This window comes from Giraffa tippelskirchi, chromosome 8, assembly GCF_054371585.1.
Source record: "Giraffa tippelskirchi isolate mGirTip1 chromosome 8, T2T-mGirTip1v1.2.pri, whole genome shotgun sequence".
Lineage (NCBI taxonomy): Eukaryota > Metazoa > Chordata > Mammalia > Artiodactyla > Giraffidae > Giraffa > Giraffa tippelskirchi.
Window position 1 is genome coordinate 136,363,199 of NC_137282.1, and position 12,467 is coordinate 136,375,665.

The 12,467-nt window shown below is 43.4% G+C and overlaps 1 protein-coding gene across 13 annotated transcripts in view; it reads right to left on the minus strand.

Annotated features, from left to right (window-relative positions):
* ADGRF5 (adhesion G protein-coupled receptor F5) overlaps positions 1-12,467 on the minus strand; it is a 106,790-nt gene that overhangs the window by 66,099 nt on the left and 28,224 nt on the right. For 6 of the 13 annotated variants that reach the window (XM_081519691.1, XM_081519698.1, XM_081519686.1 and 3 more), the window contains exon 1: positions 4,716-5,095. The exons of 4 other annotated variants lie outside the window; for them this stretch is intronic. The gene's annotated coding sequence lies outside the window, so the exon portion shown is untranslated. Of the gene's footprint in view, positions 1-4,715; positions 5,142-12,467 lie in introns of those variants that run through there. 3 more of the 13 variants (XM_081519696.1, XM_081519688.1, XM_081519694.1) reach the window with 3 other exon arrangements.

Here is a 12,467-nt window from a genome sequence, read left to right on the forward strand (position 1 = left end):
ATTTCCACCTGGGTCTAAATTCAGCTCATCTGGAACTAATGTGTCTTTTCTCTCCTAACCCATCTCTTCCCAGATTTACAAACTGCTGGCTTCTTTCTCCAGGTTCCCAAGCTCACAACCCCACAGGTATTCTGGGTCACAAGTCTCGAAGGCAGGAATGGAAGGAGCAATTCAGCCATTCGCTCAGTCTTGTGAATACCTCCAGTGCCCGTGTTTTCTCTCCCTTGGCCACCATATTGGTGTGGATGTCATCATCTCCTCAGAATCATTATCACCAGAATGACTGTAGCTATCTCCTGAACCTTCCTCTTTCCCTCCCTGTCCAATATCCAATACCATCCGCCAATCATTTGCCTAGAACACTATTTGTCATATATTGCTACTATACCATAGTCAGATACTCTAAACATTCTCAAATGCTCAGAGGAAATCTGGGCTAATTTATCTGGCATGCATGGTTACCACAACTGAATGTAAACCCAGCTCTGACACAATTTTCTTCTGTAACACTTGGAGACAGAACTGGCTGGCTGACCTACTCACAAGCGTTTATTGTACCTTCTTTCACAAAATGTGTCATAAATATTAACAATAAGTATTGGTTGAAGAGATTGCTACCTCTTAACTTCTCACACTTTTCTTGGCAACCTGAAATGCCCCATTTCTCCCTTCTGAGATTGACTCATTATTTCAAGTCTTTTGTACTCCCTTAGGAGAAGGCAATGGCACCCCACTCCAGTACTCTTGCCTGGAAAATCCCATGGATGGAGGAGCCTGGTAGGTTGCAGTCCATGGGGTTGCTAAGAGTCAGACACGACTGAGCGACTTCACTTTCACTTTTCACTTTCACACATTGGAGAAGGAAATGGCAACCCACTCCAGTATTCTTGCCTGGAGAATCCTGGGGACGGGGGGAGCCTGGTGGGCTGCCGTCTACGGGGTTGCACAGAGTCGGACACGACTGAAGCGACTTAGCAGCAGCAGCAGCAGTAGCAACAATAATTGCTATCATTTATCAAGCTTTAGCTATATGCTGGGCATTAGACTAAGCGGTGTACCTGCATGTTCCAGGCTCATTTTAATCCTTAAACCCTATATTGTTAGAACTATCAGTATCTCCGTTTTACCAATGAAGAAACTGAAACTTGGGTAAATTAAATCACACACCCCAAGTCACACAGCAATAGCCAACTCTGTTGCTAAATTTGAACTCTTTCTTTGGAACTCTGTATTTCTTTGGAATACAATGCATTTCCCTCCCTGGCTACTTCTCTGGCCCTGGCATGAGTATTTTTCTGTACTCTATTGTGGTTTTTGTAGCACAGCATAGTTATTAGGCATATGGACTGGTCAGACTGCCTACTTGCCAGCTTTCTGTGCCTCGGGCAACTTAGTTAAAACTGTGTGTCCTTTTGTCTATAAATTAGGTATTATAATACCTGAGGCATGGGATTATTGAAATAACTACATAACTTAACCACCTCTGTAAAGTACTGAACACAGTGCCTAGCACAAAATACGTACTCAGTAAACATTATCTATTATTATTAAAATCCCCAGGGCCAGTGCTTTGCCTCCTGTTATGAGTATAAACTGATTAAAGGAAAGGATTCTCTCTCTTTGTAATTCCATAGCTCTTTGCACATCTATCAGTATAGATGCTTCTACTAAGCTGTGACTTTAAAGGTTTCACTTTTGTGATTGTCTTTCAGGAAACAGGCAAGACTCCAATTATTTTAACCATCATCACCAGAATCAGGCAATGTGAGTTGAAATGCTGAGTCGTGTGAATTCATAGCGTCCCCATAGCGAACGCAGGTACTTAACTCAGTAAGCCTTCCTAAAGCACCTACTCTGGGTTGAAACTCCCTGACTTGGGGAAACTGAGTCTGAGAGGTCCCCACTTAGAGACAAAGATTACAGCGATGAGCGATACTCATTTGGACTCTATGAGGAATGTTGTCAGGGAAGTTTTCTAGGGGCACTTTTTCTGATTTTAAAAAAAAGCTCTGAAAAACAACAACAACAAAAACCCAACTCTGATTTATTTTCTATCCATCTATATAGATCAATCCAGAAAGTAGCAGATCAGGCAAAAGATAACTAGTATTTCTTTTTCTGGGAATTGAGACACATGTTAAAGTCACATGGAATAAAAGGATGACCCCCCCTCCCGCCCATCGTCATTTGGCAACAGAAGAACACATCCTGTTTACCTAGAACATTTCATCAGATTCTGTAAACTCTGCAAGTAACAGGGAGCCAGTGACTCTGCATGGAAGCCAGTGGGGTTGTTTCAGTTGAAACTCGAAAGGTAGGACCATGTCTGGGGAGCTGGAGTTGCCTCCTCATTCTCACCTGCAGATATGGTGGGGGCTGTTCCCCTCATATACAGTCCCAGCCAGGATCCTAAAACAAGATGTTCACCCCTGCTGGCACTTCTGGCCCCAACTTCTGGGCGACCTGAAGCAGTATTACTCCTGCTTCACTATTTAGACTTTGTCTCTTACGGTTTGGACTCGTTGGTTCTCAACCCTTGCTGCATAAAAGAATCACTTTGGAGATGTATGCAAAACAAAACCAACCAAGCAAAACAGTGTGAGGTTTCCCTAGAGATTCTCACTCAGTTGTTCCAGGGAAGTTCTGGGCACCGTTTTCTTTTGCTGAGTTGCTGAGGATGATGCCAATAAACGGCAGGTGTTAGAATGTGCTCGAATCTGGACCAGGCAATAGCTTAATCTACCTACAGACTTCCAGCACAACTGGGAACCCATGTTGCTCCAAAACTGATAGAATCCAGCCAATCATATTCATTCTCTACTCTATATGATTTTACCCTTATGTTATCAACTTCTTGGTTGGAAAGGCAGAGATCTGGGCTTATTCTCGTTCCAGTGTCCCTGGAATTCTAAGCCTCTCAGTTTCGTATTTCATAAAATGGGAACAAGCTACCTGCTTTAGCTGTGATGGGTGAGTTGAAGGAGAAGGAGGTCTCTGTCAGGGGCTAGCACTGTGCAATAGGGTGAAATGATTCATCAAAATACCCAGAGAAAGAATCAACGTGGGTAAATTTAACAGGATGGTTAAGAAAGCACCAGAGAATGTCCAAAATCAGGGCCAACTGGCCCTCGAGTTTGGAGTAGAGAAACCTTGGGAAGGGGAAGAAAATGCCTAATAGCAGTTGAAAAGTATTTTGTGATTAGTCTTAGACTTGACATTGCTCATGTAACTTCATTCCAAATCCTCTCTCCATGACCCATATTCATTTGTTCATAGTATTTTTTTTCTTATTCACTTGTCTCATAATAATGAATAGAAGGAAAAAATGAAAGGCCACCTTTTTACAGAAAGCTTAAAGAAATAGAAAGTGAACACATATGTTAGATACATCTATTATTCATTAAGGAAGGGAATTTCTCCCATTGTCCTCCCATTTCCCCAGAGCCAACTACTTAATCTAGCTGGCTAGCTATCATTTATGTATCTATACATCCATCCATCTGTTCAGTTAATCTTATTTTATTTTCCAGAACAGAATGCCTTTGATGGACTTCAAGAGAGAAACCCAAACTACTAGTTGAAAAATCTAGAATTTAATCCATGGGAGGTTGTTATAAATACTATGCATTATCCAAGTCAAAACCAACACACAAATAACAACGGTAAAAATGAAAAATATCATTTCAAGCTTTTTTAAATATTAAAATAACTACTCAAATTCCCCATGTATTATTTTTTCTTTACAGTGAGGGGAAGGTATTGTTAAACACCAATACATGGATCTGACAATGAGAATTTCTTGTACTCCTAAGTGCCTTGGCTTACCCTAAGAGCTGGGAAGACAGAAAAATCAGTCACTTAACTGGTAAGATACATGGCAAACAATTGATTGGATAACATTGGGAAGGTTAAGGAAACTAATGCATATGGGGAGTGTGGGGTTTGCAAAGTTGTGAGACATATTCTGTTATAGTAAGAATATAATCATGCATTACGTGCATCATTCAAAAATGAAAGTCCAGAAGCATTAGCTCTTTATGAAGGGAAAAACTGAGCTGCGGTGAAGTGGTATGACCTAGCTTTTTACAAAGTGAGAATACACGATTGAAGCAAACTACACACCATAAGGCAGCTCCTCCTTTCTAGAGCACTTGAAGCAAGCCTGCCTGCTCTTGATCCCAGTGCTTTATCTGACCTCCTTCCCAGAGCTGACTTGCAAACCCCATTCCATTTAGTAGCTGTGGGAGGAAGGGGGCAGCTTACATTTTACATTTCCAGACTGCCTAGGACCTGAGAATACCTGCATACCTCCTGCTACACGCAGGGTAGCCTCCCCAGCTGCTTGGCGTGGAAACACACAGCAAGCCATTCACGAACTCTCTGGTCTCTATGGTATTTTCTGGCTCAGGGATGGGAAAACTCATTAAAAAGAAAGAAAAAGGAAAGCTCTTTTTATTATAGAGGAAATCCTAAAAGCGCCCCTGCTCACTGCCTGACACTCCATCTTCCTAAACACAGTCTCATCGACTTGATCAAGAGCCACACACCCAATGCCCCTGGCCAGCCATGCTTTGTGTTTGCAACATACAAGTCACAGCTACAGCAAAGAGGACTGTAACTGAAAAGTGCCTTAAAAGGAGCCTCAGAGTGACCTAGGTGCCCCTGAGGTCTTGCTACCAGGAGAGACAAACCCCAGTAGGAGGAATGCCTGTTACCTGCCCAGCACCGTCGTCCCCCGGCCGGCTCCGGCTCTGATCAGACGTCTAACAAACTTCCAGCTCTCTGCTACGAGGCCACTCACCCTGCAGCCTCATGCTCGATGAAGGGAGAGCCAAGCTGGGCTCATGAGGAGGGCTCAGACAGGACTGGGAGCTCCGAGCCAAGCTCAGCCTCCTCTCTGACCAGTGCCTCCCTGCCGTGGTCCTCCCAGCCTCACACAGCCATCCCCGACGGCTCGCCGCTGTTTGAAAACAAGAAGCGATTTCCTGGTCCTCTTCCCCAGATGGTGTCTGCTATTTCCCTCACGCCCATGGGAAGTCCTTCAGATCCTTCTTATCTGGAAACCTATTCACTGAGTAGCTAGACTTGTTTGGCCAAAGCCCCTAATCCTTGCTTTCCTTTCCTCAGAGAAAAAACTTCAGAAAACGAAACCAGAGAGTCCACAAATGGGGTTGAGCTTATGGCCAGTGTAGGATGCCTGGTTTTAACCTTTGAAAGATGCCCACTAAATGAGATCGTGTTTTCAGAGTGGAAAGGAAATTAAAATTATCAATGAGCGTCATTTCTAGCAGCACCAAGAAATCAGAGATTTTAAAAGTCCTGATCATGGGAAGACCTAGTGAAATCATTTGGTGCTAGCCCTAGATTTTAGGGACCGTTGCTCTTCAAATACACCACATTCAGAGGTATGTAGTTCTTCCAGATTTTCCAGGGAAACTCTGTGAATATTTGTGCGTCAAATTACAAATTCTGTAACATTTAACCTATTGTCTCAGTTAACACTAATGTTTAAAGATAAGGAGATACATGGAAAAAGGCAGGCTGCAGCTGATTTGTTGGGTTTAAAGATGAATTAGATGAAGCAATTATAATGCAGTAAAAAATAAAGATGAATTAGAATTAGAGCTTTTGAGATGAAAGTGACCTATCCGTCCTCATTTTACAAGCAAGGAAACCAAGATCCAGGGAGAAACAGTGACTTGCCCAAGGTCAGAACACAGATGGGAAGTGACAAATGGTCATCTCATTGTTCTTAAACGTCTCTATGTGTGGAATACTCTTCAACTTCCTACTCTGAAACCCTGCCCACAGAAAGCCTGATGAATGGGCCCGGGCCTAGGGCCCAGGAATCTGCATTGTAAGTACCCCAGTAAAAAGGGCATCCCCAGACTGCAGTGAGAGATACCCTCCTAATGTCAGGACAGTGTGTCAGTGCAAGGACCCCAGAGTCAGACTGCAGGGATGCAAACCATAGGGCCACTGATTCCCATTTATGCGGCCTTGGAGATGTTATGAGACCTCACTGAGACTCAGTTTTGTTATGTGTGAAAGTGGAATAATAATACTGCTGAGGCTGCGAAGGCTCTGATGAAAGCCTGGCGTGGATGACGAACTTCAGAACTGGAGACCTGGGCTCGAATCCTCCAAGCTCACGGATCTCCCCTGTCCCACATTGTCTCCTTTCCTCCTGGCCAGCCTTCCCTTCCGGCCAGAGCTCTCATCCTGTAGACATGTCAGCAACGACTTGTCATATTCAGGCTGGGGACAAGGGTGAAGTGTTTGGCAAAATGAGGATGAACCTTCAAAATATTGGATTGGCAAACATTTTGTTCAAGTTTTTCTGCATCCTCTTATGGAAGAACCCAAATGAATTTTTGGCCAAGTCAACATTATTATTCTACTTCTTGGTACTGATTCTCAATTGTATTCTCCAGCCCATTCCACACCAGCATGGGAGATGGTGGTGGTTGCCCCCAACAGCTGACCCTTTACCTCCTCTCTGCTGTGAGCCTGGGCCTGGCTATGCACTCAGGGGTGCACTGTGATAGGTTTAAAGTGCAGTGACGTCATTCTCCTTGCTGGACCCTGGGATATGCTTAGACATGTGGCCAGATGTGGATGTATATCACCTCTGGATTTACTATCAATGGCACAACATGCATGCCATACTCAGTCATGGCCGACTCTTATGACCCCATGGACTGTAGCCCACCAGGCTCATCTACCCACGGAATTTCCCAGGCAAGAATATTAGAGTAGGTTTCCATTTTCTTCTCCAGCGGATCGTCCAACCAAAGGATCATTGACAGGCGGACTCTTTACCCCTGAGCCACCTGGCACAATGAAGGGCCTTATTATTAATCCAGTACTAATTGCCTTACCTATAGTAAAGTGGTGAGTCACTATGAAAAATAAATCTTTTCTTCCTATAGAAAATACTTATGACACAGTAAGTCAAATATACTTCAATTAAAAAATAATTCTATAAAAAATAAATAAAATACTACCCTTGGCCAATAAATAAATAAAATAGGAAGACACATAAACACAGAGTCAAATAGCTTAAATCAGATTTTAGACTACAGTTGATCCTTGAACAATGTGCATGGGTCTACTTGCAGGCCGATTTTTTTTTCACTTAAATGCATACAACTGTATGACATGATCCACAGTTGCTTGGTTGACTCTTTGTCTGTGGAACCAGGATACAGAGTAAGGATTGTAAAGTTATGTGCAGATTTTCAGCTGTGGAGAAGTGAGTACCCTTAAACCTGTGTTGTTCAAGAGTCTACTGTATTCCAAATTTCTTGTGCTAAATATTTGCAGTATTGACTTTTTCTATACAAAATGGATTCATTTTTACACTAAAAACCTATAATATTAAATATAAGTAGTAGAAAACACCTGGGTCTTGAAACCCCAGAGTAACCTGGGGTTAATCATGTGGATACCAGATCCACCCACTCATAGCTCCTCAGAAACTTGCTCGGTTATTTCATCTTTCTGTGCCTTGGTTTTCTCATCTGCAAAATCAGAGTAATAATTAGAATGACTTCAGGGTTGTAGGGAAGATTGAATGAGTTCCAAACCTGTAAAAACGCTTATTAAAGTGCCTGGCACTTAGTAAGCGAGTGTTAAGTGTTGGCTATTGTTATTTTTATTATAGCATCACCAATTCCATGGACATGAATTTGAGCAAACTCTGGAAGATAGTGGAGGACAGAGGAGCCTAGAGTCCATGGGATCACAAATAGCCGGACATGACTTAGTGACTGAACAACAACAAAAATGTTATTTCTGCAGGAAAGAGATTTTTGTTGTAATAACATGGAAGGATTTGGTACTGCCTTTGTCTTTTGCTTTCTGCTGGTGTTGCCTCTGGTTCCACACAGACTGGCACTTTGAAGATGCCTCCAAAATATATCTTCTTGTCTCTGTCATGAGATTTGGTTCCTTTGGGGGTAGCTTGAGTGGATTATAGTATAAGTGTAGATGAAAGACACAAGCCGTGTTGGAAGGAATGAAGAAAACACAGGAGGAAAACCTGCTGTACAACACAGGGAGCCTAGCTCAGTGCTCTGTAATGACCTAGATGGATGGAACTGGGGTGGTGGTGCAAGGGAGGTTCAAGAAAAAGGGGATGTATGTATACGTGTAGCTGATCCACTTAGCTGTTCAGCAGAAACTAACACAACATTGTAAAGCAATTATACTCCAAAAAAAAGGGGTGACATTGAAAGAATATTGCATGCTGAGAGCTTTGGAAAGTAACTGCAAGGGAGGATTGAATGTCTCCTAGCGGAGTTTACCCAGTCTGGGAGAGGAAAGCTCGAAGACCTTCAGCAAAGAGGGTCATTCGTAGAGATGTGGATGGACCTAGAGTTTGTCGTACAGAGTGAAGTAAATCAGAAAGAGAAATACTTTATATTAACACATGTATGTGGAATCTAAAAAAAAAAATGATAGAGATAAGCTTATTTGCAGGGCAGGAATAGAGACACAGAGTAATGGATATGTGGACATAGGGTGGGAAAGGGAGAGTGTGATGAACTGGGAGATTAGGAATGACATATATATATATACTGCTGCCTAGCTGCTCCAGTCGTGTCCAACTCTGTGCTACCGTATGGACTTCAGCCCACCCTGCTCTGTCCATGGGGATTCTCCAGACAACAGTACTGGAGTGGGTTGCCATGCCCTCCTCCAGGGATCAAACTCAGGTATCCTGCAGATTCTTTACTGTCTGAGCCACCAGGGAAGCCCAAGGATACTGGAGTGGGTAGCCTGTCCATTCTCTACGGGGTTTTCCCGAGCCAGAAATCAAACTGGGATCTCCTGCATTGCAGGAGGATTCTTTACCAGCTGAGCTATCAGGGAAGCCCCATGTATACACTACCATGTGTAAAACAGACAGCTAGTGGGAAGCTGCTGTACAACACAGGGAGCTCAGCTCAGTGCTCTGTGATGACCGAGAGGGGTGGGATGGTGGGGGGAGGGGGGAGGGAGGTCCCAGAGGGAGGGGATATGTGTGTATATGTAACTGATTCTCTTTGTTGTGCAGCAGACACTAGCACAACATATAAAGCAATTGTCCTTCAATAAAGTAAGAGTAACAACGTGAGGGACCTTGACTTGGATACCTCTTGCCTTAAAAAACACCCTGCTGTCAGAATCAGATCCTGGGTTCACACTTGGAAAATGCTGTCTTTTTCCTGTTTGCCTTGGGTTGTGGGGCGCCGTCGACTCTGACATCAGACGGGGCGTTGTCAAGGTGGCTGTCCGTTTGCCTCCCTGAGGAGCAATTCCTCTCTCACCCACTGTCTTGTTTGTTGCTAGGAACACTCTGTGCTCGTGGCACTCTCTTCACAATGAAAACAAAGACCAATAAAAAATGGAACCACCATATGGTCTCGGCTGCAACCCAGAGGCCAGTGCTGATGGGAAGACTTTGCCCTGTCGCAGCTACAGCTGCTGTTCTCTGGGAAAGAGCCCTTGTCTGAGTTCTAAGATGCTGGAGTTGGTGGCAAGTTGAAACCAGACTTCCGCCTGACTGCGATGGTGCAGCCTAAGTAACTGATTCAACTAGTCGTGTTATTGACATTTGTGTTAGTATGAGGCATCACTTAGGACCTGAGGGGTTAGCCTCGCTGGAGGCAGAGCTATTTGCTCAGGCAGAAATGTAAGCACCCAACTAAATGTGTCTTTTCCAGGACATTCCAGGCTGTGTCATGCTTTTGCCCTTCTCTGTCCTTCATCTGGCTAACTTTTAGTCTTCAGTTAAGTAGCAGATGTTATTTCCTCCAAACACCTTCCCACCCCTCCTAGGCCGAGTCAAGTATTTTTTCTCCCTGACCTCAAATGAGGAGGTATGTGTTTCTCTGCAGGTACCACACTACACTCAAATGATCATTTTAATGCATTGACTGTAAGTGCCTTGAGGGCTGGGCTTTGTCTTATGTATTGTATGTCCAGATCCTTGCTCAGTGTTGGCATGCCCTAGGTGATCCAGAAAAGCAAACAAAAGGACTATCCTACGATCTAGCAATCTCACCTCAGGATATATATCCAAAGAAAACCATAATTTGAAAAGATAATGCACCCCACTGCTCATAGCAGCACTATTTACAATAGCCAAGATAAGGAAGCAACCTAAATGTCCATCAACAGAGGAATGGATAAAGAAGATATAGTACATATATACAAGAGACTACTACTCAGCCATAAAAAACAATGAAATAATGCCATCTGCAGCAACATGGATGGACCTATAGATTATCATAGTAAGTGAAGTAAGCCAGACAAAAACAGGCAAATATATGATATCACTCATGTGTGGAATCTAATTTTAAAAGTGATATAAATGAACTTATTTACAAAATAGAAACAGACTCTCATATTTTAAAAACAAAGTTTTTGGTTGCCAAAGGGGAAATGTTGGGGGCAGGGATAAATTAGGAGTCATTAATATACACATACTACTATATATAAAATAGATAACCAGCAAGCACTTACTGTACAGCACAGGGACCTCTACTCTATTATAGAATACTATTCTATAATAACCTATTTGAGAAAAGAGTCTGAAAAAGAATGACTATGTGTATGCATGTGCATGCTCAGTTGCTCAGTTATGTCTGATTCTTTGTGACCCTTTGGACTGTAGCCCACCAGGCTCCTCAGTCCATGGGATTCTCTAGGCAAGAACACCGGAGTAGGTTGCCCTATCCTTCCTCTAGGGGATCTTCCTAATCGAGGGATCGAACCCGTATCTCCTGTGTCTCCTGCATTGCAGGTGAATTCTTTACCTCCTGAGCCATTCGGGAAGCCCCGAATATGTGTATATCTATAACCAAATCACTTTGCCATACACCTGAAACTAACACAACTTTGCAAATCATATATACTCCAATAAAATTTTTTAAAAAGGCAAACAAAAGGAAACCTCTTCACCTTGTTCCGTTGCTGGGTTTTCCTCTTAATGCTGGCGTGTCCCATGGTTCAGTCTTTGAAACTCTTCTCTGTGGACCCTTATTTCCCAGGTGATCTCCACCAGTTTCATGGTTTAAATCTTTGTGCTGATGAATTCCAAATATCTACCTTGATCACAGATCTCACTCCTGCACTCCTGACCCATATATCTAAGTGCCTACTTGCTATCTTCACTTGGATCTTCAATAAGATCTCCAACTGAGCATGTCCAAAACAAAAACCTTGAATTTCCCTACCAAACTAGCTTTTCCAACAGCCTCTCTCATTTCAGTAAAAGGCATCTCCATCCTTCCAGGTTACCTGGACCAAAACTATGACTCATCCTTGAGTCCTCCCTTGCACACTTTGTATTTAATTTGCCATCAAATCCTGTAAATTCTACCTTCAAAATACATTCATGTTTGTGCATTTCTTACCTCTTCCACCGATATCACTCTCACCAAGCCACCATTATCCCTTTTTAAATTAATTTTTATTGGCGCATAGTTGCTTTATATTGTTGTGTTAGTTTCTGCTACACAGCAAAAAGAATCAGCCATACATATAACCATTCCCTTTAGGACTTCCTTCCCATTCAGGTCACCGCAATACATTGAGTAGAGTTCCCTGTGCTATGTGGTATGTTCTCATCAGTTATTTATTTTACACACAGTATCAATAGTGTGTATGCGTCAATCCCAATCTCCCAATTCACCACCCCCTTTCCCCCTGGGTATCCCTATGTTTGGTTTCTACATCTGTGTCTCTATTTCTGCTTAGCCATCATCACTATTTCTTGACTGGATGGTTATCATTGCCTCTGATTGGCCTCTGTAAGACTGCAGTTAGAACAGTCTTCTAAAACATAAACTATGTAATGTCTACCTGTGCTCAACTGGCTGGTGCTCTTATCTCACACTGTCAAGGGGAAAGTCATTTCAATAGCCTGTAAGGTCTACACCACTGACACCCCCTGCTCCTCCCAAATATAGCCGCACTTAATTCCTCTTCTTCTTTCCATGTTGCTCCAGCTCTGCTGGCCTCCCTGTGAGCCACCATGTTCCACCCCAGAGTCTTGGCACCTGCTGCTCCCTCTGCCTGCATGCTCTCAGCTCAGATATCCTCCTGGCTCACTCCCTCACCTCATTCCTATCTTGCTTCAAACACTATTTCCTTAGTGAGGGCTTCCTCGACCACCATATGTCACATTTCAGCCCTCCCAACCCCCTTCCCTGATGAATTTTTTCCAATCATATATCACTTCTAATACACTGTGCATGCGTGCTAAGTCACATCAGTCATGTCCCACTCTTCTCGACCCCATGGACTGTATCCCACCAGCCTCCTCTGTCCATGGGGATTTTCCAGGCAAGAATACTGGAGCAGGTTTCTGTACCCTCCTCCAGGGGATCTTCCCAACCCAGGGATTGAACCCATGTCTCATGTCTTCTGCATTGGCAGGTGGGTTCTTTACCACTAGCGCCACCTGGGAAGCCCTC